The sequence below is a fragment of the Carassius auratus genome, unplaced genomic scaffold (genome assembly GCF_003368295.1).
Source record: "Carassius auratus strain Wakin unplaced genomic scaffold, ASM336829v1 scaf_tig00028975, whole genome shotgun sequence".
In the NCBI taxonomy this organism is placed as follows: domain Eukaryota; kingdom Metazoa; phylum Chordata; class Actinopteri; order Cypriniformes; family Cyprinidae; genus Carassius; species Carassius auratus.
In genome coordinates this window covers 8,711-31,798 of record NW_020525732.1, presented here as the reverse complement: position 1 = coordinate 31,798, position 23,088 = coordinate 8,711, and the positions used below count along the sequence as shown (strand labels likewise).

General features: G+C 49.3%; 46 non-coding genes across 46 annotated transcripts; all 46 read left to right on the top strand.

Moving 5' to 3' along the window:
- The first annotated feature begins 171 nt into the window (after positions 1 to 171).
- Positions 172 to 253, top strand: trnal-uag (transfer RNA leucine (anticodon UAG)). Its single transcript has one exon. It is a non-coding gene; the product is annotated as a tRNA-Leu (tRNA).
- Positions 254 to 1,138: 885 nt separating this feature from the next.
- trnal-uag (transfer RNA leucine (anticodon UAG)) lies at positions 1,139 to 1,220 on the top strand. The gene has a single exon. It is a non-coding gene; the product is annotated as a tRNA-Leu (tRNA).
- A 390-nt stretch (positions 1,221 to 1,610) lies between these two features.
- On the top strand, positions 1,611 to 1,692 carry trnal-aag (transfer RNA leucine (anticodon AAG)). The gene has a single exon. It is a non-coding gene; the product is annotated as a tRNA-Leu (tRNA).
- Positions 1,693 to 2,107: 415 nt separating this feature from the next.
- Positions 2,108 to 2,189, top strand: trnal-uag (transfer RNA leucine (anticodon UAG)). Its single transcript has one exon. It is a non-coding gene; the product is annotated as a tRNA-Leu (tRNA).
- A 390-nt stretch (positions 2,190 to 2,579) lies between these two features.
- Positions 2,580 to 2,661, top strand: trnal-aag (transfer RNA leucine (anticodon AAG)). Its single transcript has one exon. It is a non-coding gene; the product is annotated as a tRNA-Leu (tRNA).
- A 414-nt stretch (positions 2,662 to 3,075) lies between these two features.
- On the top strand, positions 3,076 to 3,157 carry trnal-uag (transfer RNA leucine (anticodon UAG)). The gene has a single exon. It is a non-coding gene; the product is annotated as a tRNA-Leu (tRNA).
- A 391-nt stretch (positions 3,158 to 3,548) lies between these two features.
- On the top strand, positions 3,549 to 3,630 carry trnal-aag (transfer RNA leucine (anticodon AAG)). The gene has a single exon. It is a non-coding gene; the product is annotated as a tRNA-Leu (tRNA).
- A 414-nt stretch (positions 3,631 to 4,044) lies between these two features.
- On the top strand, positions 4,045 to 4,126 carry trnal-uag (transfer RNA leucine (anticodon UAG)). The gene has a single exon. It is a non-coding gene; the product is annotated as a tRNA-Leu (tRNA).
- A 391-nt stretch (positions 4,127 to 4,517) lies between these two features.
- trnal-aag (transfer RNA leucine (anticodon AAG)) lies at positions 4,518 to 4,599 on the top strand. The gene has a single exon. It is a non-coding gene; the product is annotated as a tRNA-Leu (tRNA).
- Positions 4,600 to 5,013: 414 nt separating this feature from the next.
- Positions 5,014 to 5,095, top strand: trnal-uag (transfer RNA leucine (anticodon UAG)). The gene has a single exon. It is a non-coding gene; the product is annotated as a tRNA-Leu (tRNA).
- Positions 5,096 to 5,486: 391 nt separating this feature from the next.
- Positions 5,487 to 5,568, top strand: trnal-aag (transfer RNA leucine (anticodon AAG)). The gene has a single exon. It is a non-coding gene; the product is annotated as a tRNA-Leu (tRNA).
- Positions 5,569 to 5,982: 414 nt separating this feature from the next.
- Positions 5,983 to 6,064, top strand: trnal-uag (transfer RNA leucine (anticodon UAG)). Its single transcript has one exon. It is a non-coding gene; the product is annotated as a tRNA-Leu (tRNA).
- Positions 6,065 to 6,455: 391 nt separating this feature from the next.
- Positions 6,456 to 6,537, top strand: trnal-aag (transfer RNA leucine (anticodon AAG)). Its single transcript has one exon. It is a non-coding gene; the product is annotated as a tRNA-Leu (tRNA).
- A 414-nt stretch (positions 6,538 to 6,951) lies between these two features.
- trnal-uag (transfer RNA leucine (anticodon UAG)) lies at positions 6,952 to 7,033 on the top strand. Its single transcript has one exon. It is a non-coding gene; the product is annotated as a tRNA-Leu (tRNA).
- Positions 7,034 to 7,424: 391 nt separating this feature from the next.
- trnal-aag (transfer RNA leucine (anticodon AAG)) lies at positions 7,425 to 7,506 on the top strand. Its single transcript has one exon. It is a non-coding gene; the product is annotated as a tRNA-Leu (tRNA).
- Positions 7,507 to 7,920: 414 nt separating this feature from the next.
- On the top strand, positions 7,921 to 8,002 carry trnal-uag (transfer RNA leucine (anticodon UAG)). Its single transcript has one exon. It is a non-coding gene; the product is annotated as a tRNA-Leu (tRNA).
- A 391-nt stretch (positions 8,003 to 8,393) lies between these two features.
- trnal-aag (transfer RNA leucine (anticodon AAG)) lies at positions 8,394 to 8,475 on the top strand. The gene has a single exon. It is a non-coding gene; the product is annotated as a tRNA-Leu (tRNA).
- A 414-nt stretch (positions 8,476 to 8,889) lies between these two features.
- On the top strand, positions 8,890 to 8,971 carry trnal-uag (transfer RNA leucine (anticodon UAG)). Its single transcript has one exon. It is a non-coding gene; the product is annotated as a tRNA-Leu (tRNA).
- A 390-nt stretch (positions 8,972 to 9,361) lies between these two features.
- trnal-aag (transfer RNA leucine (anticodon AAG)) lies at positions 9,362 to 9,443 on the top strand. Its single transcript has one exon. It is a non-coding gene; the product is annotated as a tRNA-Leu (tRNA).
- Positions 9,444 to 9,857: 414 nt separating this feature from the next.
- trnal-uag (transfer RNA leucine (anticodon UAG)) lies at positions 9,858 to 9,939 on the top strand. Its single transcript has one exon. It is a non-coding gene; the product is annotated as a tRNA-Leu (tRNA).
- A 391-nt stretch (positions 9,940 to 10,330) lies between these two features.
- Positions 10,331 to 10,412, top strand: trnal-aag (transfer RNA leucine (anticodon AAG)). The gene has a single exon. It is a non-coding gene; the product is annotated as a tRNA-Leu (tRNA).
- Positions 10,413 to 10,826: 414 nt separating this feature from the next.
- Positions 10,827 to 10,908, top strand: trnal-uag (transfer RNA leucine (anticodon UAG)). The gene has a single exon. It is a non-coding gene; the product is annotated as a tRNA-Leu (tRNA).
- Positions 10,909 to 11,299: 391 nt separating this feature from the next.
- trnal-aag (transfer RNA leucine (anticodon AAG)) lies at positions 11,300 to 11,381 on the top strand. Its single transcript has one exon. It is a non-coding gene; the product is annotated as a tRNA-Leu (tRNA).
- A 414-nt stretch (positions 11,382 to 11,795) lies between these two features.
- Positions 11,796 to 11,877, top strand: trnal-uag (transfer RNA leucine (anticodon UAG)). The gene has a single exon. It is a non-coding gene; the product is annotated as a tRNA-Leu (tRNA).
- A 510-nt stretch (positions 11,878 to 12,387) lies between these two features.
- trnal-uag (transfer RNA leucine (anticodon UAG)) lies at positions 12,388 to 12,469 on the top strand. The gene has a single exon. It is a non-coding gene; the product is annotated as a tRNA-Leu (tRNA).
- A 391-nt stretch (positions 12,470 to 12,860) lies between these two features.
- trnal-aag (transfer RNA leucine (anticodon AAG)) lies at positions 12,861 to 12,942 on the top strand. Its single transcript has one exon. It is a non-coding gene; the product is annotated as a tRNA-Leu (tRNA).
- Positions 12,943 to 13,356: 414 nt separating this feature from the next.
- trnal-uag (transfer RNA leucine (anticodon UAG)) lies at positions 13,357 to 13,438 on the top strand. The gene has a single exon. It is a non-coding gene; the product is annotated as a tRNA-Leu (tRNA).
- Positions 13,439 to 13,829: 391 nt separating this feature from the next.
- trnal-aag (transfer RNA leucine (anticodon AAG)) lies at positions 13,830 to 13,911 on the top strand. Its single transcript has one exon. It is a non-coding gene; the product is annotated as a tRNA-Leu (tRNA).
- Positions 13,912 to 14,325: 414 nt separating this feature from the next.
- Positions 14,326 to 14,407, top strand: trnal-uag (transfer RNA leucine (anticodon UAG)). The gene has a single exon. It is a non-coding gene; the product is annotated as a tRNA-Leu (tRNA).
- Positions 14,408 to 14,798: 391 nt separating this feature from the next.
- Positions 14,799 to 14,880, top strand: trnal-aag (transfer RNA leucine (anticodon AAG)). Its single transcript has one exon. It is a non-coding gene; the product is annotated as a tRNA-Leu (tRNA).
- A 414-nt stretch (positions 14,881 to 15,294) lies between these two features.
- Positions 15,295 to 15,376, top strand: trnal-uag (transfer RNA leucine (anticodon UAG)). Its single transcript has one exon. It is a non-coding gene; the product is annotated as a tRNA-Leu (tRNA).
- Positions 15,377 to 15,768: 392 nt separating this feature from the next.
- trnal-aag (transfer RNA leucine (anticodon AAG)) lies at positions 15,769 to 15,850 on the top strand. Its single transcript has one exon. It is a non-coding gene; the product is annotated as a tRNA-Leu (tRNA).
- A 418-nt stretch (positions 15,851 to 16,268) lies between these two features.
- Positions 16,269 to 16,350, top strand: trnal-uag (transfer RNA leucine (anticodon UAG)). The gene has a single exon. It is a non-coding gene; the product is annotated as a tRNA-Leu (tRNA).
- A 511-nt stretch (positions 16,351 to 16,861) lies between these two features.
- On the top strand, positions 16,862 to 16,943 carry trnal-uag (transfer RNA leucine (anticodon UAG)). Its single transcript has one exon. It is a non-coding gene; the product is annotated as a tRNA-Leu (tRNA).
- Positions 16,944 to 17,334: 391 nt separating this feature from the next.
- On the top strand, positions 17,335 to 17,416 carry trnal-aag (transfer RNA leucine (anticodon AAG)). Its single transcript has one exon. It is a non-coding gene; the product is annotated as a tRNA-Leu (tRNA).
- A 423-nt stretch (positions 17,417 to 17,839) lies between these two features.
- trnal-uag (transfer RNA leucine (anticodon UAG)) lies at positions 17,840 to 17,921 on the top strand. The gene has a single exon. It is a non-coding gene; the product is annotated as a tRNA-Leu (tRNA).
- A 391-nt stretch (positions 17,922 to 18,312) lies between these two features.
- Positions 18,313 to 18,394, top strand: trnal-aag (transfer RNA leucine (anticodon AAG)). Its single transcript has one exon. It is a non-coding gene; the product is annotated as a tRNA-Leu (tRNA).
- Positions 18,395 to 18,808: 414 nt separating this feature from the next.
- Positions 18,809 to 18,890, top strand: trnal-uag (transfer RNA leucine (anticodon UAG)). Its single transcript has one exon. It is a non-coding gene; the product is annotated as a tRNA-Leu (tRNA).
- A 391-nt stretch (positions 18,891 to 19,281) lies between these two features.
- Positions 19,282 to 19,363, top strand: trnal-aag (transfer RNA leucine (anticodon AAG)). Its single transcript has one exon. It is a non-coding gene; the product is annotated as a tRNA-Leu (tRNA).
- Positions 19,364 to 19,786: 423 nt separating this feature from the next.
- trnal-uag (transfer RNA leucine (anticodon UAG)) lies at positions 19,787 to 19,868 on the top strand. The gene has a single exon. It is a non-coding gene; the product is annotated as a tRNA-Leu (tRNA).
- A 394-nt stretch (positions 19,869 to 20,262) lies between these two features.
- On the top strand, positions 20,263 to 20,344 carry trnal-aag (transfer RNA leucine (anticodon AAG)). Its single transcript has one exon. It is a non-coding gene; the product is annotated as a tRNA-Leu (tRNA).
- Positions 20,345 to 20,758: 414 nt separating this feature from the next.
- trnal-uag (transfer RNA leucine (anticodon UAG)) lies at positions 20,759 to 20,840 on the top strand. The gene has a single exon. It is a non-coding gene; the product is annotated as a tRNA-Leu (tRNA).
- Positions 20,841 to 21,234: 394 nt separating this feature from the next.
- trnal-aag (transfer RNA leucine (anticodon AAG)) lies at positions 21,235 to 21,316 on the top strand. Its single transcript has one exon. It is a non-coding gene; the product is annotated as a tRNA-Leu (tRNA).
- A 423-nt stretch (positions 21,317 to 21,739) lies between these two features.
- Positions 21,740 to 21,819, top strand: trnal-uag (transfer RNA leucine (anticodon UAG)). The gene has a single exon. It is a non-coding gene; the product is annotated as a tRNA-Leu (tRNA).
- A 394-nt stretch (positions 21,820 to 22,213) lies between these two features.
- On the top strand, positions 22,214 to 22,295 carry trnal-aag (transfer RNA leucine (anticodon AAG)). Its single transcript has one exon. It is a non-coding gene; the product is annotated as a tRNA-Leu (tRNA).
- Positions 22,296 to 22,715: 420 nt separating this feature from the next.
- On the top strand, positions 22,716 to 22,797 carry trnal-uag (transfer RNA leucine (anticodon UAG)). The gene has a single exon. It is a non-coding gene; the product is annotated as a tRNA-Leu (tRNA).
- Positions 22,798 to 23,088: the final 291 nt, after the last annotated feature.

Genomic DNA, 23,088 nt, shown 5'->3' with positions numbered 1-23,088 from the left:
ATGGAAACAGCCAGTTTTACTCATTTGAAAAAAATAACAGTGGAAAGCAATAAGTAGGCAAAAGGATGGAAAACAGCCAGTTTTACTCATTGAAAAGGGCTTAGTGTGGTAGCGTTGTCTCATTTCCGGAAGGTGGAAGGCGGAAAAAGGAATGGAAAGAAATATCAACCTGGTAGCGTGGCCGAGTGGTCTAAGGCGCTGGATTTAGGCTCCAGTCTCTCTGGGGGCGTGGGTTCGAATCCCACCGCTGCCAGCTTGGTTTTAATTACAGAGGCCCTGTGTGTACTCGATGAAGGTTCTGAAAACGTGGTGAGAGTACACTTTGCCTTTCAGCGGCAGGTGCTCAGCCTATCTCTCTTTCTGCTAAAGCAGTCAGACTGAGTCCTGCTCCGGGGCACTGTTTCTGTGGTTAAGTGACTACTGAAAGTTTCATTGCTGACGATTTTAGTCAATCCTGTGTTGATCTGTTCTTCAGAACTCGCCTCAGACTTGCTGTGACAGCAACATTGCCGCAAGCCCTAACCTGCTAGGGATCAGGTTTGTTTTACGAAAAACAGGATTAGAATGCAGCTTTTCGCCCTAGTCAGCATCAGGGAGGCCTTTCCACCGGTCGTAGCGAGCCGGAGAGCGCAGGAGTGCAGGGTAGCGTGGCCGAGCGGTCCAGGCGCTGGATTAAGGCTCCAGTCTCTTCGGGGGCGTGGGTTCGAATCCACCGCTGCCAGTAGATGCTTTTGGAAGGCTGCGCAAAGTGATGCTGCGTGAACGTCCAAATTCAGCGCTTTTACATTCCTTGCAATTTAGCCAAGTCGTGCTGAAAGCCTGTCACGGCCTCTGCTCCTTCCTTACAGATGCACCGTGTTGAAGCTAGGGACGTCAATAGTTTACAAATCACAGTGCAAGTTACTTCAAAAACAGGAAAAATGCGCTTGAATAAAATAACAGTGGAAGCAATAAGTAGGCAGAAAGGTATGGAACAGCCAGTTTTACTCATTGAAAAAAATAACAGTGGAAAGCAATAAGTAGGCAAAAGGATGGAAACAGCCAGTTTTACTCATTGAAAAGGGCTTAGTGTGGTAGCGTTGCCTCTATTTCCGGAAGGTGGAAGGCGGAAAAAGGAATGGAAAGAAACTATCAACCTGGTAGCGTGGCCGAGTGGTCTAAGGCGCTGGATTTAGGCTCCAGTCTCTCTGGGGGCGTGGGTTCGAATCCCACCGCTGCCAGCTCTGGTTTTAATTACAGAGGCCCTGTGTGTACTCGATGAAGGTTCTGAAAACGTGGTGAGAGTACACTTTGCCTTTCAGCGGCCAGGTGCTCAGCCTATCTCCTTTCTGCTAAAGCAGTCAGACTGAGTCCTGCTCCCGGGGCACTGTTCTCCTGTGGTTAAGTGACTACTGAAAGTTTCATTGCTGACGATTTTAGTCAATCCTGTGTTGATCTGTTCTTCAGAACTCGCCTCAGACTTGCTGTGACAGCAACATTGCCGCAAGCCCTAACCTGCTAGGGATCAGGTTGTTTTAACGAAAACAGGATTAGAATGCAGCTTTTCGCCCTAGTCAGCATCAGGGAGGCCTTTCCACCGGTCGTGCGAGCCGGAGAGCGCAGGAGTGCAGGGTAGCGTGGCCGAGCGGTCCAAGGCGCTGGATTAAGGCTCCAGTCTCTTCGGGGGCGTGGGTTCGAATCCCACCGCTGCCAGTAGATGCTTTTGGAAGGCTGCGCAAAGTGATGCTGCGTGAACGTCCAAATTCAGCCGCTTTTACATTCCTTGCAATTTAGCCAAGTCGGTGCTGAAAGCCTGTCACGGCCTCTGCTCCTTCCTTACAGATGCACCGTGTTGAAGCAGGGACGTCAATAGTTTACAATCACAGTGAAGTTACTTCAAAACAGGAAAAATCGCTTGAATAAAATAACAGTGGAAAGCAATAAGTAGGCAAAAGGATGGAAACAGCCAGTTTTACTCATTGAAAAAAATAACAGTGGAAAGCAATAAGTAGGCAAAAAGGATGGAAACAGCCAGTTTTACTCATTGAAAAGGGCTTAGTGTGGTAGCGTTGCCTCTATTTCCGGAAGGTGGAAGGCGGAAAAAGGAATGGAAAGAAACTATCAACCTGGTAGCGTGGCCGAGTGGTCTAAGGCGCTGGATTTAGGCTCCAGTCTCTCTGGGGGCGTGGGTTCGAATCCCACCGCTGCCAGCTGTGGTTTTAATTACAGAGGCCCTGTGTGTACTCGATGAAGGTTCTGAAAACGTGGTGAGAGTACACTTTGCCTTTCAGCGGCCAGGTGCTCAGCCTATCTCCTTTCTGCTAAAGCAGTCAGACTGAGTCCTGCTCCCGGGGCACTGTTCTCTGTGGTTAAGTGACTACTGAAAGTTTCATTGCTGACGATTTTAGTCAATCCTGTGTTGATCTGTTCTTCAGAACTCGCCTCAGACTTGCTGTGACAGCAACATTGCCGCAAGCCCTAACCTGCTAGGGATCAGGTTTGTTTTACGAAAACAGGATTAGAATGCAGCTTTTCGCCCTAGTCAGCATCAGGGAGGCCTTTCCACCGGTCTTAGCGAGCCGGAGAGCGCAGGAGTGCAGGGTAGCGTGGCCGAGCGGTCCAAGGCGCTGGATTAAGGCTCCAGTCTCTTCGGGGGCGTGGGTTCGAATCCCACCGCTGCCAGTAGATGCTTTTGGAAGGCTGCGCAAAGTGATGCTGCGTGAACGTCCAAATTCAGCCGCTTTTACATTCCTTGCAATTTAGCCAAGTCGGTGCTGAAAGCCTGTCACGGCCTCTGCTCCTTCCTTACAGATGCACCGTGTTGAAGCAGGGACGTCAATAGTTTACAATCACAGTGAAGTTACTTCAAAACAGGAAAAATCGCTTGAATAAAATAACAGTGGAAAGCAATAAGTAGGCAAAAGGATGGAAACAGCCAGTTTTACTCATTGAAAAAAATAACAGTGGAAAGCAATAAGTAGGCAAAAGGATGGAAACAGCCAGTTTTACTCATTGAAAAGGGCTTAGTGTGGTAGCGTTGCCTCTATTTCCGGAAGGTGGAAGGCGGAAAAAGGAATGGAAAGAAACTATCAACCTGGTAGCGTGGCCGAGTGGTCTAAGGCGCTGGATTTAGGCTCCAGTCTCTCTGGGGGCGTGGGTTCGAATCCCACCGCTGCCAGCTGTGGTTTTAATTACAGAGGCCCTGTGTGTACTCGATGAAGGTTCTGAAAACGTGGTGAGAGTACACTTTGCCTTTCAGCGGCCAGGTGCTCAGCCTATCTCCTTTCTGCTAAAGCAGTCAGACTGAGTCCTGCTCCCGGGGCACTGTTCTCTGTGGTTAAGTGACTACTGAAAGTTTCATTGCTGACGATTTTAGTCAATCCTGTGTTGATCTGTTCTTCAGAACTCGCCTCAGACTTGCTGTGACAGCAACATTGCCGCAAGCCCTAACCTGCTAGGGATCAGGTTTGTTTTACGAAAAACAGGATTAGAATGCAGCTTTTCGCCCTAGTCAGCATCAGGGAGGCCTTTCCACCGGTCGTAGCGAGCCGGAGAGCGCAGGAGTGCAGGGTAGCGTGGCCGAGCGGTCCAAGGCGCTGGATTAAGGCTCCAGTCTCTTCGGGGGCGTGGGTTCGAATCCCACCGCTGCCAGTAGATGCTTTTGGAAGGCTGCGCAAAGTGATGCTGCGTGAACGTCCAAATTCAGCCGCTTTTACATTCCTTGCAATTTAGCCAAGTCGGTGCTGAAAGCCTGTCACGGCCTCTGCTCCTTCCTTACAGATGCACCGTGTTGAAGCAGGGACGTCAATAGTTTACAATCACAGTGAAGTTACTTCAAAACAGGAAAAATCGCTTGAATAAAATAACAGTGGAAAGCAATAAGTAGGCAAAAGGATGGAAACAGCCAGTTTTACTCATTGAAAAAAATAACAGTGGAAAGCAATAAGTAGGCAAAAGGATGGAAACAGCCAGTTTTACTCATTGAAAAGGGCTTAGTGTGGTAGCGTTGCCTCTATTTCCGGAAGGTGGAAGGCGGAAAAAGGAATGGAAAGAAACTATCAACCTGGTAGCGTGGCCGAGTGGTCTAAGGCGCTGGATTTAGGCTCCAGTCTCTCTGGGGGCGTGGGTTCGAATCCCACCGCTGCCAGCTCTGGTTTTAATTACAGAGGCCCTGTGTGTACTCGATGAAGGTTCTGAAAACGTGGTGAGAGTACACTTTGCCTTTCAGCGGCCAGGTGCTCAGCCTATCTCCTTTCTGCTAAAGCAGTCAGACTGAGTCCTGCTCCCGGGGCACTGTTCTCTGTGGTTAAGTGACTACTGAAAGTTTCATTGCTGACGATTTTAGTCAATCCTGTGTTGATCTGTTCTTCAGAACTCGCCTCAGACTTGCTGTGACAGCAACATTGCCGCAAGCCCTAACCTGCTAGGGATCAGGTTTGTTTTACGAAAAACAGGATTAGAATGCAGCTTTTCGCCCTAGTCAGCATCAGGGAGGCCTTTCCACCGGTCGTAGCGAGCCGGAGAGCGCAGGAGTGCAGGGTAGCGTGGCCGAGCGGTCCAAGGCGCTGGATTAAGGCTCCAGTCTCTTCGGGGGCGTGGGTTCGAATCCCACCGCTGCCAGTAGATGCTTTTGGAAGGCTGCGCAAAGTGATGCTGCGTGAACGTCCAAATTCAGCCGCTTTTACATTCCTTGCAATTTAGCCAAGTCGGTGCTGAAAGCCTGTCACGGCCTCTGCTCCTTCCTTACAGATGCACCGTGTTGAAGCAGGGACGTCAATAGTTTACAATCACAGTGAAGTTACTTCAAAACAGGAAAAATCGCTTGAATAAAATAACAGTGGAAAGCAATAAGTAGGCAAAAGGATGGAAACAGCCAGTTTTACTCATTGAAAAAAATAACAGTGGAAAGCAATAAGTAGGCAAAAGGATGGAAACAGCCAGTTTTACTCATTGAAAAGGGCTTAGTGTGGTAGCGTTGCCTCTATTTCCGGAAGGTGGAAGGCGGAAAAAGGAATGGAAAGAAACTATCAACCTGGTAGCGTGGCCGAGTGGTCTAAGGCGCTGGATTTAGGCTCCAGTCTCTCTGGGGGCGTGGGTTCGAATCCCACCGCTGCCAGCTCTGGTTTTAATTACAGAGGCCCTGTGTGTACTCGATGAAGGTTCTGAAAACGTGGTGAGAGTACACTTTGCCTTTCAGCGGCCAGGTGCTCAGCCTATCTCCTTTCTGCTAAAGCAGTCAGACTGAGTCCTGCTCCCGGGGCACTGTTCTCTGTGGTTAAGTGACTACTGAAAGTTTCATTGCTGACGATTTTAGTCAATCCTGTGTTGATCTGTTCTTCAGAACTCGCCTCAGACTTGCTGTGACAGCAACATTGCCGCAAGCCCTAACCTGCTAGGGATCAGGTTTGTTTTACGAAAAACAGGATTAGAATGCAGCTTTTCGCCCTAGTCAGCATCAGGGAGGCCTTTCCACCGGTCGTAGCGAGCCGGAGAGCGCAGGAGTGCAGGGTAGCGTGGCCGAGCGGTCCAAGGCGCTGGATTAAGGCTCCAGTCTCTTCGGGGGCGTGGGTTCGAATCCCACCGCTGCCAGTAGATGCTTTTGGAAGGCTGCGCAAAGTGATGCTGCGTGAACGTCCAAATTCAGCCGCTTTTACATTCCTTGCAATTTAGCCAAGTCGGTGCTGAAAGCCTGTCACGGCCTCTGCTCCTTCCTTACAGATGCACCGTGTTGAAGCAGGGACGTCAATAGTTTACAATCACAGTGAAGTTACTTCAAAACAGGAAAAATCGCTTGAATAAAATAACAGTGGAAAGCAATAAGTAGGCAAAAGGATGGAAACAGCCAGTTTTACTCATTGAAAAAAATAACAGTGGAAAGCAATAAGTAGGCAAAAGGATGGAAACAGCCAGTTTTACTCATTGAAAAGGGCTTAGTGTGGTAGCGTTGCCTCTATTTCCGGAAGGTGGAAGGCGGAAAAAGGAATGGAAAGAAACTATCAACCTGGTAGCGTGGCCGAGTGGTCTAAGGCGCTGGATTTAGGCTCCAGTCTCTCTGGGGGCGTGGGTTCGAATCCCACCGCTGCCAGCTGTGGTTTTAATTACAGAGGCCCTGTGTGTACTCGATGAAGGTTCTGAAAACGTGGTGAGAGTACACTTTGCCTTTCAGCGGCCAGGTGCTCAGCCTATCTCCTTTCTGCTAAAGCAGTCAGACTGAGTCCTGCTCCCGGGGCACTGTTCTCTGTGGTTAAGTGACTACTGAAAGTTTCATTGCTGACGATTTTAGTCAATCCTGTGTTGATCTGTTCTTCAGAACTCGCCTCAGACTTGCTGTGACAGCAACATTGCCGCAAGCCCTAACCTGCTAGGGATCAGGTTTGTTTTACGAAAAACAGGATTAGAATGCAGCTTTTCGCCCTAGTCAGCATCAGGGAGGCCTTTCCACCGGTCGTAGCGAGCCGGAGAGCGCAGGAGTGCAGGGTAGCGTGGCCGAGCGGTCCAAGGCGCTGGATTAAGGCTCCAGTCTCTTCGGGGGCGTGGGTTCGAATCCCACCGCTGCCAGTAGATGCTTTTGGAAGGCTGCGCAAAGTGATGCTGCGTGAACGTCCAAATTCAGCCGCTTTTACATTCCTTGCAATTTAGCCAAGTCGGTGCTGAAAGCCTGTCACGGCCTCTGCTCCTTCCTTACAGATGCACCGTGTTGAAGCAGGGACGTCAATAGTTTACAATCACAGTGAAGTTACTTCAAAACAGGAAAAATCGCTTGAATAAAATAACAGTGGAAAGCAATAAGTAGGCAAAAGGATGGAAACAGCCAGTTTTACTCATTGAAAAAAATAACAGTGGAAAGCAATAAGTAGGCAAAAGGATGGAAACAGCCAGTTTTACTCATTGAAAAGGGCTTAGTGTGGTAGCGTTGCCTCTATTTCCGGAAGGTGGAAGGCGGAAAAAGGAATGGAAAGAAACTATCAACCTGGTAGCGTGGCCGAGTGGTCTAAGGCGCTGGATTTAGGCTCCAGTCTCTCTGGGGGCGTGGGTTCGAATCCCACCGCTGCCAGCTGTGGTTTTAATTACAGAGGCCCTGTGTGTACTCGATGAAGGTTCTGAAAACGTGGTGAGAGTACACTTTGCCTTTCAGCGGCCAGGTGCTCAGCCTATCTCCTTTCTGCTAAAGCAGTCAGACTGAGTCCTGCTCCCGGGGCACTGTTCTCTGTGGTTAAGTGACTACTGAAAGTTTCATTGCTGACGATTTTAGTCAATCCTGTGTTGATCTGTTCTTCAGAACTCGCCTCAGACTTGCTGTGACAGCAACATTGCCGCAAGCCCTAACCTGCTAGGGATCAGGTTTGTTTTACGAAAAACAGGATTAGAATGCAGCTTTTCGCCCTAGTCAGCATCAGGGAGGCCTTTCCACCGGTCGTAGCGAGCCGGAGAGCGCAGGAGTGCAGGGTAGCGTGGCCGAGCGGTCCAAGGCGCTGGATTAAGGCTCCAGTCTCTTCGGGGGCGTGGGTTCGAATCCCACCGCTGCCAGTAGATGCTTTTGGAAGGCTGCGCAAAGTGATGCTGCGTGAACGTCCAAATTCAGCCGCTTTTACATTCCTTGCAATTTAGCCAAGTCGGTGCTGAAAGCCTGTCACGGCCTCTGCTCCTTCCTTACAGATGCACCGTGTTGAAGCAGGGACGTCAATAGTTTACAATCACAGTGAAGTTACTTCAAAACAGGAAAAATCGCTTGAATAAAATAACAGTGGAAAGCAATAAGTAGGCAAAAGGATGGAAACAGCCAGTTTTACTCATTGAAAAAAATAACAGTGGAAAGCAATAAGTAGGCAAAAGGATGGAAACAGCCAGTTTTACTCATTGAAAAGGGCTTAGTGTGGTAGCGTTGCCTCTATTTCCGGAAGGTGGAAGGCGGAAAAAGGAATGGAAAGAAACTATCAACCTGGTAGCGTGGCCGAGTGGTCTAAGGCGCTGGATTTAGGCTCCAGTCTCTCTGGGGGCGTGGGTTCGAATCCCACCGCTGCCAGCTCTGGTTTTAATTACAGAGGCCCTGTGTGTACTCGATGAAGGTTCTGAAAACGTGGTGAGAGTACACTTTGCCTTTCAGCGGCCAGGTGCTCAGCCTATCTCCTTTCTGCTAAAGCAGTCAGACTGAGTCCTGCTCCCGGGGCACTGTTCTCTGTGGTTAAGTGACTACTGAAAGTTTCATTGCTGACGATTTTAGTCAATCCTGTGTTGATCTGTTCTTCAGAACTCGCCTCAGACTTGCTGTGACAGCAACATTGCCGCAAGCCCTAACCTGCTAGGGATCAGGTTTGTTTTACGAAAAACAGGATTAGAATGCAGCTTTTCGCCCTAGTCAGCATCAGGGAGGCCTTTCCACCGGTCGTAGCGAGCCGGAGAGCGCAGGAGTGCAGGGTAGCGTGGCCGAGCGGTCCAAGGCGCTGGATTAAGGCTCCAGTCTCTTCGGGGGCGTGGGTTCGAATCCCACCGCTGCCAGTAGATGCTTTTGGAAGGCTGCGCAAAGTGATGCTGCGTGAACGTCCAAATTCAGCCGCTTTTACATTCCTTGCAATTTAGCCAAGTCGGTGCTGAAAGCCTGTCACGGCCTCTGCTCCTTCCTTACAGATGCACCGTGTTGAAGCAGGGACGTCAATAGTTTACAATCACAGTGAAGTTACTTCAAAACAGGAAAAATCGCTTGAATAAAATAACAGTGGAAAGCAATAAGTAGGCAAAAGGATGGAAACAGCCAGTTTTACTCATTGAAAAAAATAACAGTGGAAAGCAATAAGTAGGCAAAAGGATGGAAACAGCCAGTTTTACTCATTGAAAAGGGCTTAGTGTGGTAGCGTTGCCTCTATTTCCGGAAGGTGGAAGGCGGAAAAAGGAATGGAAAGAAACTATCAACCTGGTAGCGTGGCCGAGTGGTCTAAGGCGCTGGATTTAGGCTCCAGTCTCTCTGGGGGCGTGGGTTCGAATCCCACCGCTGCCAGCTTGGTTTTAATTACAGAGGCCCTGTGTGTACTCGATGAAGGTTCTGAAAACGTGGTGAGAGTACACTTTGCCTTTCAGCGGCCAGGTGCTCAGCCTATCTCCTTTCTGCTAAAGCAGTCAGACTGAGTCCTGCTCCCGGGGCACTGTTCTCTGTGGTTAAGTGACTACTGAAAGTTTCATTGCTGACGATTTTAGTCAATCCTGTGTTGATCTGTTCTTCAGAACTCGCCTCAGACTTGCTGTGACAGCAACATTGCCGCAAGCCCTAACCTGCTAGGGATCAGGTTTGTTTTACGAAAAACAGGATTAGAATGCAGCTTTTCGCCCTAGTCAGCATCAGGGAGGCCTTTCCACCGGTCGTAGCGAGCCGGAGAGCGCAGGAGTGCAGGGTAGCGTGGCCGAGCGGTCCAAGGCGCTGGATTAAGGCTCCAGTCTCTTCGGGGGCGTGGGTTCGAATCCCACCGCTGCCAGTAGATGCTTTTGGAAGGCTGCGCAAAGTGATGCTGCGTGAACGTCCAAATTCAGCCGCTTTTACATTCCTTGCAATTTAGCCAAGTCGGTGCTGAAAGCCTGTCACGGCCTCTGCTCCTTCCTTACAGATGCACCGTGTTGAAGCAGGGACGTCAATAGTTTACAATCACAGTGAAGTTACTTCAAAACAGGAAAAATCGCTTGAATAAAATAACAGTGGAAAGCAATAAGTAGGCAAAAGGATGGAAACAGCCAGTTTTACTCATTGAAAAAAATAACAGTGGAAAGCAATAAGTAGGCAAAAGGATGGAAACAGCCAGTTTTACTCATTGAAAAGGGCTTAGTGTGGTAGCGTTGCCTCTATTTCCGGAAGGTGGAAGGCGGAAAAAGGAATGGAAAGAAACTATCAACCTGGTAGCGTGGCCGAGTGGTCTAAGGCGCTGGATTTAGGCTCCAGTCTCTCTGGGGGCGTGGGTTCGAATCCCACCGCTGCCAGCTGTGGTTTTAATTACAGAGGCCCTGTGTGTACTCGATGAAGGTTCTGAAAACGTGGTGAGAGTACACTTTGCCTTTCAGCGGCCAGGTGCTCAGCCTATCTCCTTTCTGCTAAAGCAGTCAGACTGAGTCCTGCTCCCGGGGCACTGTTCTCTGTGGTTAAGTGACTACTGAAAGTTTCATTGCTGACGATTTTAGTCAATCCTGTGTTGATCTGTTCTTCAGAACTCGCCTCAGACTTGCTGTGACAGCAACATTGCCGCAAGCCCTAACCTGCTAGGGATCAGGTTTGTTTTACGAAAAACAGGATTAGAATGCAGCTTTTCGCCCTAGTCAGCATCAGGGAGGCCTTTCCACCGGTCGTAGCGAGCCGGAGAGCGCAGGAGTGCAGGGTAGCGTGGCCGAGCGGTCCAAGGCGCTGGATTAAGGCTCCAGTCTCTTCGGGGGCGTGGGTTCGAATCCCACCGCTGCCAGTAGATGCTTTTGGAAGGCTGCGCAAAGTGATGCTGCGTGAACGTCCAAATTCAGCCGCTTTTACATTCCTTGCAATTTAGCCAAGTCGGTGCTGAAAGCCTGTCACGGCCTCTGCTCCTTCCTTACAGATGCACCGTGTTGAAGCAGGGACGTCAATAGTTTACAATCACAGTGAAGTTACTTCAAAACAGGAAAAATCGCTTGAATAAAATAACAGTGGAAAGCAATAAGTAGGCAAAAGGATGGAAACAGCCAGTTTTACTCATTGAAAAAAATAACAGTGGAAAGCAATAAGTAGGCAAAAGGATGGAAACAGCCAGTTTTACTCATTGAAAAGGGCTTAGTGTGGTAGCGTTGCCTCTATTTCCGGAAGGTGGAAGGCGGAAAAAGGAATGGAAAGAAACTATCAACCTGGTAGCGTGGCCGAGTGGTCTAAGGCGCTGGATTTAGGCTCCAGTCTCTCTGGGGGCGTGGGTTCGAATCCCACCGCTGCCAGCTGTGGTTTTAATTACAGAGGCCCTGTGTGTACTCGATGAAGGTTCTGAAAACGTGGTGAGAGTACACTTTGCCTTTCAGCGGCCAGGTGCTCAGCCTATCTCCTTTCTGCTAAAGCAGTCAGACTGAGTCCTGCTCCCGGGGCACTGTTCTCTGTGGTTAAGTGACTACTGAAAGTTTCATTGCTGACGATTTTAGTCAATCCTGTGTTGATCTGTTCTTCAGAACTCGCCTCAGACTTGCTGTGACAGCAACATTGCCGCAAGCCCTAACCTGCTAGGGATCAGGTTTGTTTTACGAAAAACAGGATTAGAATGCAGCTTTTCGCCCTAGTCAGCATCAGGGAGGCCTTTCCACCGGTCGTAGCGAGCCGGAGAGCGCAGGAGTGCAGGGTAGCGTGGCCGAGCGGTCCAAGGCGCTGGATTAAGGCTCCAGTCTCTTCGGGGGCGTGGGTTCGAATCCCACCGCTGCCAGTAGATGCTTTTGGAAGGCTGCGCAAAGTGATGCTGCGTGAACGTCCAAATTCAGCCGCTTTTACATTCCTTGCAATTTAGCCAAGTCGGTGCTGAAAGCCTGTCACGGCCTCTGCTCCTTCCTTACAGATGCACCGTGTTGAAGCAGGGACGTCAATAGTTTACAATCACAGTGAAGTTACTTCAAAACAGGAAAAATCGCTTGAATAAAATAACAGTGGAAAGCAATAAGTAGGCAAAAGGATGGAAACAGCCAGTTTTACTCATTGAAAAAAATAACAGTGGAAAGCAATAAGTAGGCAAAAGGATGGAAACAGCCAGTTTTACTCATTGAAAAGGGCTTAGTGTGGTAGCGTTGCCTCTATTTCCGGAAGGTGGAAGGCGGAAAAAGGAATGGAAAGAAACTATCAACCTGGTAGCGTGGCCGAGTGGTCTAAGGCGCTGGATTTAGGCTCCAGTCTCTCTGGGGGCGTGGGTTCGAATCCCACCGCTGCCAGCTGTGGTTTTAATTACAGAGGCCCTGTGTGTACTCGATGAAGGTTCTGAAAACGTGGTGAGAGTACACTTTGCCTTTCAGCGGCCAGGTGCTCAGCCTATCTCCTTTCTGCTAAAGCAGTCAGACTGAGTCCTGCTCCCGGGGCACTGTTCTCTGTGGTTAAGTGACTACTGAAAGTTTCATTGCTGACGATTTTAGTCAATCCTGTGTTGATCTGTTCTTCAGAACTCGCCTCAGACTTGCTGTGACAGCAACATTGCCGCAAGCCCTAACCTGCTAGGGATCAGGTTTGTTTTACGAAAAACAGGATTAGAATGCAGCTTTTCGCCCTAGTCAGCATCAGGGAGGCCTTTCCACCGGTCATTGAAAAAATAACAGTGGAAAGCAATAAGTAGGCAAAAGGATGGAAACAGCCAGTTTTACTCATTGAAAAGGGCTTAGTGTGGTAGCGTTGCCTCTATTTCCGGTAGGTGGAAGGCGGAAAAAGGAATGGAAAGAAACTATCAACCTGGTAGCGTGGCCGAGTGGTCTAAGGCGCTGGATTTAGGCTCCAGTCTCTCTGGGGGCGTGGGTTCGAATCCCACCGCTGCCAGCTTTGGTTTTAATTACAGAGGCCCTGTGTGTACTCGATGAAGGTTCTGAAAACGTGGTGAGAGTACACTTTGCCTTTCAGCAGCCAGGTGCTCAGCCTATCTCCTTTCTGCTAAAGCAGTCAGACTGAGTCCTGCTCCCGGGGCACTGTTCTCTGTGGTTAAGTGACTACTGAAAGTTTCATTGCTGACGATTTTAGTCAATCCTGTGTTGATCTGTTCTTCAGAACTCGCCTCAGACTTGCTGTGACAGCAACATTGCCGCAAGCCCTAACCTGCTAGGGATCAGGTTTGTTTTACGAAAAACAGGATTAGAATGCAGCTTTTCGCCCTAGTCAGCATCAGGGAGGCCTTTCCACCGGTCGTAGCGAGCCGGAGAGCGCAGGAGTGCAGGGTAGCGTGGCCGAGCGGTCCAAGGCGCTGGATTAAGGCTCCAGTCTCTTCGGGGGCGTGGGTTCGAATCCCACCGCTGCCAGTAGATGCTTTTGGAAGGCTGCGCAAAGTGATGCTGCGTGAACGTCCAAATTCAGCCGCTTTTACATTCCTTGCAATTTAGCCAAGTCGGTGCTGAAAGCCTGTCACGGCCTCTGCTCCTTCCTTACAGATGCACCGTGTTGAAGCAGGGACGTCAATAGTTTACAATCACAGTGAAGTTACTTCAAAACAGGAAAAATCGCTTGAATAAAATAACAGTGGAAAGCAATAAGTAGGCAAAAGGATGGAAACAGCCAGTTTTACTCATTGAAAAAAATAACAGTGGAAAGCAATAAGTAGGCAAAAGGATGGAAACAGCCAGTTTTACTCATTGAAAAGGGCTTAGTGTGGTAGCGTTGCCTCTATTTCCGGAAGGTGGAAGGCGGAAAAAGGAATGGAAAGAAACTATCAACCTGGTAGCGTGGCCGAGTGGTCTAAGGCGCTGGATTTAGGCTCCAGTCTCTCTGGGGGCGTGGGTTCGAATCCCACCGCTGCCAGCTGTGGTTTTAATTACAGAGGCCCTGTGTGTACTCGATGAAGGTTCTGAAAACGTGGTGAGAGTACACTTTGCCTTTCAGCGGCCAGGTGCTCAGCCTATCTCCTTTCTGCTAAAGCAGTCAGACTGAGTCCTGCTCCCGGGGCACTGTTCTCTGTGGTTAAGTGACTACTGAAAGTTTCATTGCTGACGATTTTAGTCAATCCTGTGTTGATCTGTTCTTCAGAACTCGCCTCAGACTTGCTGTGACAGCAACATTGCCGCAAGCCCTAACCTGCTAGGGATCAGGTTTGTTTTACGAAAAACAGGATTAGAATGCAGCTTTTCGCCCTAGTCAGCATCAGGGAGGCCTTTCCACCGGTCGTAGCGAGCCGGAGAGCGCAGGAGTGCAGGGTAGCGTGGCCGAGCGGTCCAAGGCGCTGGATTAAGGCTCCAGTCTCTTCGGGGGCGTGGGTTCGAATCCCACCGCTGCCAGTAGATGCTTTTGGAAGGCTGCGCAAAGTGATGCTGCGTGAACGTCCAAATTCAGCCGCTTTTACATTCCTTGCAATTTAGCCAAGTCGGTGCTGAAAGCCTGTCACGGCCTCTGCTCCTTCCTTACAGATGCACCGTGTTGAAGCAGGGACGTCAATAGTTTACAATCACAGTGAAGTTACTTCAAAACAGGAAAAATCGCTTGAATAAAATAACAGTGGAAAGCAATAAGTAGGCAAAAGGATGGAAACAGCCAGTTTTACTCATTGAAAAAAATAACAGTGGAAAGCAATAAGTAGGCAAAAGGATGGAAACAGCCAGTTTTACTCATTGAAAAGGGCTTAGTGTGGTAGCGTTGCCTCTATTTCCGGAAGGTGGAAGGCGGAAAAAGGAATGGAAAGAAACTATCAACCTGGTAGCGTGGCCGAGTGGTCTAAGGCGCTGGATTTAGGCTCCAGTCTCTCTGGGGGCGTGGGTTCGAATCCCACCGCTGCCAGCTGTGGTTTTAATTACAGAGGCCCTGTGTGTACTCGATGAAGGTTCTGAAAACGTGGTGAGAGTACACTTTGCCTTTCAGCAGCCAGGTGCTCAGCCTATCTCCTTTCTGCTAAAGCAGTCAGACTGAGTCCTGCTCCCGGGGCACTGTTCTCTGTGGTTAAGTGACTACTGAAAGTTTCATTGCTGACGATTTTAGTCAATCCTGTGTTGATCTGTTCTTCAGAACTCGCCTCAGACTTGCTGTGACAGCAACATTGCCGCAAGCCCTAACCTGCTAGGGATCAGGTTTGTTTTACGAAAAACAGGATTAGAATGCAGCTTTTCGCCCTAGTCAGCATCAGGGAGGCCTTTCCACCGGTCGTAGCGAGCCGGAGAGCGCAGGAGTGCAGGGTAGCGTGGCCGAGCGGTCCAAGGCGCTGGATTAAGGCTCCAGTCTCTTCGGGGGCGTGGGTTCGAATCCCACCGCTGCCAGTAGATGCTTTTGGAAGGCTGCGCAAAGTGATGCTGCGTGAACGTCCAAATTCAGCCGCTTTTACATTCCTTGCAATTTAGCCAAGTCGGTGCTGAAAGCCTGTCACGGCCTCTGCTCCTTCCTTACAGATGCACCGTGTTGAAGCAGGGACGTCAATAGTTTACAATCACAGTGAAGTTACTTCAAAACAGGAAAAATCGCTTGAATAAAATAACAGTGGAAAGCAATAAGTAGGCAAAAGGATGGAAACAGCCAGTTTTACTCATTGAAAAAAATAACAGTGGAAAGCAATAAGTAGGCAAAAGGATGGAAACAGCCAGTTTTACTCATTGAAAAGGGCTTAGTGTGGTAGCGTTGCCTCTATTTCCGGAAGGTGGAAGGCGGAAAAAGGAATGGAAAGAAACTATCAACCTGGTAGCGTGGCCGAGTGGTCTAAGGCGCTGGATTTAGGCTCCAGTCTCTCTGGGGGCGTGGGTTCGAATCCCACCGCTGCCAGCTGTGGTTTTAATTACAGAGGCCCTGTGTGTACTCGATGAAGGTTCTGAAAACGTGGTGAGAGTACACTTTGCCTTTCAGCGGCCAGGTGCTCAGCCTATCTCCTTTCTGCTAAAGCAGTCAGACTGAGTCCTGCTCCCGGGGCACTGTTCCTCTGTGGTTAAGTGACTACTGAAAGTTTCATTGCTGACGATTTTAGTCAATCCTGTGTTGATCTGTTCTTCAGAACTCGCCTCAGACTTGCTGTGACAGCAACATTGCCGCAAGCCCTAACCTGCTAGGGATCAGGTTTGTTTTACGAAAAACAGGATTAGAATGCAGCTTTTCGCCCTAGTCAGCATCAGGGAGGCCTTTCCACCGGTCGTAGCGAGCCGGAGAGCGCAGGAGTGCAGGGTAGCGTGGCCGAGCGGTCCAAGGCGCTGGATTAAGGCTCCAGTCTCTTCGGGGGCGTGGGTTCGAATCCCACCGCTGCCAGTAGATGCTTTTGGAAGGCTGGCTGCGCAAAGTGATGCTGCGTGAACGTCCAAATTCAGCCGCTTTTACATTCCTTGCAATTTAGCCAAGTCGGTGCTGAAAGCCTGTCACGGCCTCTGCTCCTTCCTTACAGATGCACCGTGTTGAAGCAGGGACGTCAATAGTTTACAATCACAGTGAAGTTACTTCAAAACAGGAAAAATCGCTTGAATAAAATAACAGTGGAAAGCAATAAGTAGGCAAAAGGATGGAAACAGCCAGTTTTACTCATTGAAAAAAATAACAGTGGAAAGCAATAAGTAGGCAAAAGGATGGAAACAGCCAGTTTTACTCATTGAAAAGGGCTTAGTGTGGTAGCGTTGCCTCTATTTCCGGAAGGTGGAAGGCGGAAAAAGGAATGGAAAGAAACTATCAACCTGGTAGCGTGGCCGAGTGGTCTAAGGCGCTGGATTTAGGCTCCAGTCTCTCTGGGGGCGTGGGTTCGAATCCCACCTCTGCCAGCTGTGGTTTTAATTACAGAGGCCCTGTGTGTACTCGATGAAGGTTCTGAAAACGTGGTGAGAGTACACTTTGCCTTTCAGCGGCCAGGTGCTCAGCCTATCTCCTTTCTGCTAAAGCAGTCAGACTGAGTCCTGCTCCCGGGGCACTGTTCTCTGTGGTTAAGTGACTACTGAAAGTTTCATTGCTGACGATTTTAGTCAATCCTGTGTTGATCTGTTCTTCAGAACTCGCCTCAGACTTGCTGTGACAGCAACATTGCCGCAAGCCCTAACCTGCTAGGGATCAGGTTTGTTTTACGAAAAACAGGATTAGAATGCAGCTTTTCGCCCTAGTCAGCATCAGGGAGGCCTTTCCACCGGTCATTGAAAAAAATAACAGTGGAAAGCAATAAGTAGGCAAAAGGATGGAAACAGCCAGTTTTACTCATTGAAAAGGGCTTAGTGTGGTAGCGTTGCCTCTATTTCCGGAAGGTGGAAGGCGGAAAAAGGAATGGAAAGAAACTATTAACCTGGTAGCGTGGCCGAGTGGTCTAAGGCGCTGGATTTAGGCTCCAGTCTCTCTGGGGGCGTGGGTTCGAATCCCACAGCTGCCAGCTGTGGTTTTAATTACAGAGGCCCTGTGTGTACTCGATGAAGGTTCTGAAAACGTGGTGAGAGTACACTTTGCCTTTCAGCGGCCAGGTGCTCAGCCTATCTCCTTTCTGCTAAAGCAGTCAGACTGAGTCCTGCTCCCGGGGCACTGTTCTCTTTGGTTAAGTGACTACTGAAAGTTTCATTGCTGACGATTTTAGTCAATCCTGTGTTGATCTGTTCTTCAGAACTCGCCTCAGACTTGCTGTGACAGCAACATTGCCGCAAGCCCTAACCTGCTAGGGATCAGGTTTGTTTTACGACAAACAGGATTAGAATGCAGCTTTTCGCCCTAGTCAGCATCAGGGAGGCCTTTCCACCGGTCTTCGCGAGCCGGAGAGCGCAGGAGTGCAGGGTAGCGTGGCCGAGCGGTCCAAGGCGCTGGATTAAGGCTCCAGTCTCTTTGGGGGCGTGGGTTCGAATCCCACCGCTGCCAGTAGATGCTTTAGGAAGACTGCTGTGGCTGCGCAAAGTGATGCTGCGTGAACGTCCAAATTCAGCCGCTTTTACATTCCTTGCAATTTAGCCAAGTCGGTGCTGAAAGCCTGTCACGGCCTCGGCTCCTTCCTTACAGATGCACCGTGTTGAAGCAGGGACGTCAATAGTTTACAATCACAGTGAAGTTACTTCAAAACAGGAAAAATCGCTTGAATAAAATAACAGTGGAAAGCAATAAGTAGGCAAAAGGATGGAAACAGCCAGTTTTACTCATTGAAAAAAATAACAGTGGAAAGCAATAAGTAGGCAAAAGGATGGAAACAGCCAGTTTTACTCATTGAAAAGGGCTTAGTGTGGTAGCGTTGCCTCTATTTCCGGAAGGTGGAAGGCGGAAAAAGGAATGGAAAGAAACTATCAACCTGGTAGCGTGGCCGAGTGGTCTAAGGCGCTGGATTTAGGCTCCAGTCTCTCTGGGGGCGTGGGTTCGAATCCCACCGCTGCCAGCTGTGGTTTTAATTACAGAGGCCCTGTGTGTACTCGATGAAGGTTCTGAAAACGTGGTGAGAGTACACTTTGCCTTTCAGCGGCCAGGTGCTCAGCCTATCTCCTTTCTGCTAAAGCAGTCAGACTGAGTCCTGCTCCCGGGGCACTGTTCTCTGTGGTTAAGTGACTACTGAAAGTTTCATTGCTGACGATTTTAGTCAATCCTGTGTTGATCTGTTCTTCAGAACTCGCCTCAGACTTGCTGTGACAGCAACATTGCCGCAAGCCCTAACCTGCTAGGGATCAGGTTTGTTTTATGAAAAACAGGATTAGAATGCAGCTTTTCGCCCTAGTCAGCATCAGGGAGGCCTTTCCACAAGTCTTTGCGAGCCGGAGAGCGCAGGAGTGCAGGGTAGCGTGGCCGAGCGGTCCAAGGCGCTGGATTAAGGCTCCAGTCTCTTCGGGGGCGTGGGTTCGAATCCCACCGCTGCCAGTAGATGCTTTTGGAAGGCTGCGCAAAGTGATGCTGCGTGAATGTCCAAATTCAGCCGCTTTTACATTCCTTGCAATTTAGCCAAGTCGGTGCTGAAAGCCTGTCACGGCCTCTGCTCCTTCCTTACAGATGCACCGTGTTGAAGCAGGGACGTCAATAGTTTACAATCACAGTGAAGTTACTTCAAAACAGGAAAAATCGCTTGAATAAAATAACAGTGGAAAGCAATAAGTAGGCAAAAGGATGGAAACAGCCAGTTTTACTCATTGAAAAAAATAACAGTGGAAAGCAATAAGTAGGCAAAAGGATGGAAACAGCCAGTTTTACTCATTGAAAAGGGCTTAGTGTGGTAGCGTTGCCTCTATTTCCGGAAGGTGGAAGGTGGAAAAAGGAATGGAAAGAAACTATTAACCTGGTAGCGTGGCCGAGTGGTCTAAGGCGCTGGATTTAGGCTCCAGTCTCTCTGGGGGAGTGGGTTCGAATCCCACCGCTGCCAGCTGTGGTTTTAATTACAGAGGCCCTGTGTGTACTCGATGAAGGTTCTGAAAACGTGGTGAGAGTACACTTTGCCTTTCAGCGGCCAGGTGCTCAGCCTATCTCCTTTCTGCTAAAGCAGTCAGACTGAGTCCTGCTCCCGGGGCACTGTTCTCTGTGGTTAAGTGACTACTGAAAGTTTCATTGCTGACGATTTTAGTCAATCCTGTGTTGATCTGTTCTTCAGAACTCGCCTCAGACTTGCTGTGACAGCAACATTGCCGCAAGCCCTAACCTGCTAGGGATCAGGTTTGTTTTACGACAAACAGGATTAGAATGCAGCTTGTCGCCCTAGTCAGCATCAGGGAGGCCTTTCCACCGGTCTTCGCGAGCCGGAGAGCGCAGGAGTGCAGGGTAGCGTGGCCGAGCGGTCCAAGGCGCTGGATTAAGGCTCCAGTCTCTTCGGGGGCGTGGGTTCGAATCCCACCGCTGCCAGTTGATGCTTTTGGAAGACTGCTGTGGCTGCGCAAAGTGATGCTGCGTGAACGTCCAAATTCAGCCGCTTTTACATTCCTTGCAATTTAGCCAAGTCGGTGCTGAAAGCCTGTCACGGCCTCTGCTCCTTCCTTACAGATGCACCGTGTTGAAGCAGGGACGTCAATAGTTTACAATCACAGTGAAGTTACTTCAAAACAGGAAAAATCGCTTGAATAAAATAACAGTGGAAAGCAATAAGTAGGCAAAAGGATGGAAACAGCCAGTTTTACTCATTGAAAAAAATAACAGTGGAAAGCAATAAGTAGGCAAAAGGACGGAAACAGCCAGTTTTACTCATTGAAAAGGGCTTAGTGTGGTAGCGTTGCCTCTATTTCCGGAAGGTGGAAGGCGGAAAAAGGAATGGAAAGAAACTATCAACCTGGTAGCGTGGCCGAGTGGTCTAAGGCGCTGGATTTAGGCTCCAGTCTCTCTGGGGGCGTGGGTTCGAATCCCACCGCTGCCAGCTCTGGTTTTAATTACAGAGGCCCTGTGTGTACTCGATGAAGGTTCTGAAAACGTGGTGAGAGTACACTTTGCCTTTCAGCGGCCAGGTGCTCAGCCTATCTCCTTTCTGCTAAAGCAGTCAGACTGAGTCCTGCTCCCGGGGCACTGTTCTCCTCTGTGGTTAAGTGACTACTGAAAGTTTCATTGCTGACGATTTTAGTCAATCCTGTGTTGATCTGTTCTTCAGAACTCGCCTCAGACTTGCTGTGACAGCAACATTGCCGCAAGCCCTAACCTGCTAGGGATCAGGTTTGTTTTACGAAAAACAGGATTAGAATGCAGCTTTTCGCCCTAGTCAGCATCAGGGAGGCCTTTCCACCGGTCTTAGCGAGCCGGAGAGCGCAGGGGTGCAGGGTAGCGTGGCCGAGCGGTCCAAGGCGCTGGATTAAGGCTCCAGTCTCTTCGGGGGCGTGGGTTCGAATCCCACCGCTGTCAGTAGATGCTTTTGGAAGGCTGCGCAAAGTGATGCTGCGTGAACGTCCAAATTCAGCCGCTTTTACATTCCTTGCAATTTAGCCAAGTCGGTGCTGAAAGCCTGTCACGGCCTCTGCTCCTTCCTTATAGATGCACCGTGTTGAAGCAGGGACGTCAATAGTTTACAATCACAGTGAAGTTACTTCAAAACAGGAAAAATCGCTTGAATAAAATAACAGTGGAAAGCAATAAGTAGGCAAAAGGATGGAAACAGCCAGTTTTACTCATTGAAAAAAATAACAGTGGAAAGCAATAAGTAGGCAAAAGGATGGAAACAGCCAGTTTTACTCATTGAAAAGGGCTTAGTGTGGTAGCGTTGCCTCTATTTCCGGAAGGTGGAAGGCGGAAAAAGGAATGGAAAGAAACTATCAAACTGGTAGCGTGGCCGAGTGGTCTAAGGCGCTGGATTTAGGCTCCAGTCTCTCTGGGGGCGTGGGTTCGAATCCCACCGCTGCCAGCTGTGGTTTTAATTACAGAGGCCCTGTGTGTACTCGATGAAGGTTCTGAAAACGTGGTGAGAGTACACTTTGCCTTTCAGCGGCCAGGTGCTCAGCCTATCTCCTTTCTGCTAAAGCAGTCAGAATGAGTCCTGCTCCCGGGGCACTGTTCTCCTCTGTGATTAAGTGACTACTGAAAGTTTCATTGCTGACGATTTTAGTCAATCCTGTGTTGATCTGTTCTTCAGAACTCGCCTCAGACTTGCTGTGACAGCAACATTGCCGCAAGCCCTAACCTGCTAGGGATCAGGTTTGTTTTACGAAAAACAGGATTAGAATGCAGCTTTTCGCCCTAGTCAGCATCAGGGAGGCCTTTCCACCGGTCGTAGCGAGCCGGAGAGCGCAGGGGTGCAGGGTAGCGTGGCCGAGCGGTCCAAGGCGCTGGATTAAGGCTCCAGTCTCTTCGGGGGCGTGGGTTCGAATCCCACCGCTGCCAGTTGATGCTTTTGGAAGACTGCTGTGGCTGCGCAAAGTGATGCTGCGTGAACGTCCAAATTCAGCCGCTTTTACATTCCTTGCAATTTAGCCAAGTCGGTGCTGAAAGCCTGTCACGGCCTCTGCTCCTTCCTTACAGATGCACCGTGTTGAAGCAGGGACGTCAATAGTTTACAATCACAGTGAAGTTACTTCAAAACAGGAAAAATCGCTTGAATAAAATAACAGTGGAAAGCAATAAGTAGGCAAAAGGATGGAAACAGCCAGTTTTACTCATTGAAAAAAATAACAGTGGAAAGCAATAAGTAGGCAAAAGGATGGAAACAGCCAGTTTTACTCATTGAAAAGGGCTTAGTGTGGTAGCGTTGCCTCTATTTCCGGAAGGTGGAAGGCGGAAAAAGGAATGGAAAGAAACTATCAACCTGGTAGCGTGGCCGAGTGGTCTAAGGCTGGATTTAGGCTCCAGTCTCTCTGGGGGCGTGGGTTCGAATCCCACCGCTGCCAGCTGTGGTTTTAATTACAGAGGCCCTGTGTGTACTCGATGAAGGTTCTGAAAACGTGGTGAGAGTACACTTTGCCTTTCAGCGGCCAGGTGCTCAGCCTATCTCCTTTCTGCTAAAGCAGTCAGACTGAGTCCTGCTCCCGGGGCACTGTTCTCCTCTGTGGTTAAGTGACTACTGAAAGTTTCATTGCTGACGATTTTAGTCAATCCTGTGTTGATCTGTTCTTCAGAACTCGCCTCAGACTTGCTGTGACAGCAACATTGCCGCAAGCCCTAACCTGCTAGGGATCAGGTTTGTTTTACGAAAAACAGGATTAGAATGCAGCTTTTCGCCCTAGTCAGCATCAGGGAGGCCTTTCCACCGGTCGTAGCGAGCCGGAGAGCGCAGGGGTGCAGGGTAGCGTGGCCGAGCGGTCCAAGGCGCTGGATTAAGGCTCCAGTCTCTTCGGGGGCGTGGGTTCGAATCCCACCGCTGCCAGTTGATGCTTTTGGAAGACTGCTGTGGCTGCGCAAAGTGATGCTGCGTGAACGTCCAAATTCAGCCGCTTTTACATTCCTTGCAATTTAGCCAAGTCGGTGCTGAAAGCCTGTCACGGCCTCTGCTCCTTCCTTACAGATGCACCGTGTTGAAGCAGGGACGTCAATAGTTTACAATCACAGTGAAGTTACTTCAAAACAGGAAAAATCGCTTGAATAAAATAACAGTGGAAAGCAATAAGTAGGCAAAAGGATGGAAACAGCCAGTTTTACTCATTGAAAAAAATAACAGTGGAAAGCAATAAGTAGGCAAAAGGACGGAAACAGCCAGTTTTACTCATTGAAAAGGGCTTAGTGTGGTAGCGTTGCCTCTATTTCCGGAAGGTGGAAGGCGGAAAAAGGAATGGAAAGATATCAACCTGGTAGCGTGGCCGAGTGGTCTAAGGCGCTGGATTTAGGCTCCAGTCTCTCTGGGGGCGTGGGTTCGAATCCCACCGCTGCCAGTAGATGCTTTTTGAAGGCTGCGCAAAGTGATGCTGCGTGAACGTCCAAATTCAGCCGCTTTTACATTCCTTGCAATTTAGCCAAGTCGGTGCTGAAAGCCTGTCACGGCCTCTGCTCCTTCCTTACAGATGCACCGTGTTGAAGCAGGGACGTCAATAGTTTACAATCACAGTGAAGTTACTTCAAAACAGGAAAAATCGCTTGAATAAAATAACAGTGGAAAGCAATAAGTAGGCAAAAGGATGGAAACAGCCAGTTTTACTCATTGAAAAAAATAACAGTGGAAAGCA